The 1258-nt window shown below is 41.1% G+C and overlaps 1 non-coding gene across 1 annotated transcript; it reads left to right on the top strand.

Moving 5' to 3' along the window:
* Positions 1–375: 375 nt before the first annotated feature.
* TRNAN-GUU lies at positions 376–448 on the top strand. The gene has a single exon. It is a non-coding gene; the product is annotated as a tRNA-Asn (tRNA).
* Positions 449–1258: the final 810 nt, after the last annotated feature.

Below are 1258 nucleotides of genomic sequence, written 5' to 3'. Positions count from 1 at the left end.
TTTCTCTCTCTGCCCCTCCCTTGCTTGTGCTCTCTCTCTAAATAAATAAATAAAACTTTTTTTTTAAATACGATCATTCTAGTCAGAGAGGTTTTAGTAATTCTGATCAAAACAGTCATATCCACAGCCACAAAAGGCTGCTCTTGCATTTTTTTTCAAAGTTCAGGCCAAGTATAGCAAACAAACTTCATCCATCATACCACCGTGGTGGATATCTCTTTACACTTTCTTTTCTCATCAAGTTTCTAGAGTTGGACTTTACAAACAGGCCAAATTACTGTGCTGCCACAATCCCAAGCCAGGCTTCTGAGGGGGTCTGAAGAACATCTGGGTTCCCCTTAAAACTTGCTCTTACAAATTAGACAGTTTTGGGACACCTGACTAGCTCAGCCGGTAGAGCATGTGACTGTTGATCTCAGGGTCATGAGTTTGAGCCTCACGTTGGGCTTAGAGATTACTTAAAAATAAAAACAAAGAAACAAACAAAAAATATGTATATATATATATATATATATATAGTTGCTTCTTTATAAAATATGAGGAAAATTGACCACTCAGGCGTGAAGTTGATGCCCAAATACTTGCCAATATCTATGAGCAGTCAAATTCAATGTTCATGACCAGTCAAAGGATGATATGAACTGACCAGTGAATCTATTCAAAACTCGGGTGTGTCTAACTCTGCTCCACATCTCTGTTGGTCTCAAATCCCTCCTTCTTTCAAGATCTCGTGCCTTACATGACAGTCTCCCCTCTTTGAGTGCTCATGCCACTGTGGTCACATTTTTATTGCTCTCTTTTAAACTACAGTCATTTGTGATCCATTTGTTTTTGTCCTTAAACTTCACATTTTTTTTTTTAACTTTAATGTTTATTTATTTTGACAGAGAGAGAGAGAGAGAACAAGTGAGGGCAGGGGCAGAGAGAGAGAGAGGGAGAGAGAGAGAATCCCAAGCAGGCTCTGTGCTGTCCGTGCAGAGCCTGACGTGGGGCTCGATCCCGCAGACTGTGAGACTGTGAGATTGTGACCTGAGCCCAAACCAAGAGTCGATGCTTAACCAACTGAGCCATCCAGGCACCCCTTAAACTTCATGTTTCTTAAGGGCATATTTCTGTTAAGTTCTTTCTTATGTGCGTACAGGACCTGCCTCAGTACAGAGTAAGATCCCAACAGATGCTTGTGCAATTGAACTTTATCTTTGGAGAATAACCCCAGTCTTTCTGTGCCACCTAAGGAGTCTTGGCTGAGGATACAAGG

This window comes from Prionailurus bengalensis, chromosome C2 (genome assembly GCF_016509475.1).
Source record: "Prionailurus bengalensis isolate Pbe53 chromosome C2, Fcat_Pben_1.1_paternal_pri, whole genome shotgun sequence".
Lineage (NCBI taxonomy): Eukaryota > Metazoa > Chordata > Mammalia > Carnivora > Felidae > Prionailurus > Prionailurus bengalensis.
Note: the sequence above shows the minus strand (reverse complement) of the source record. Positions and strands in the feature narration are given on the sequence as shown.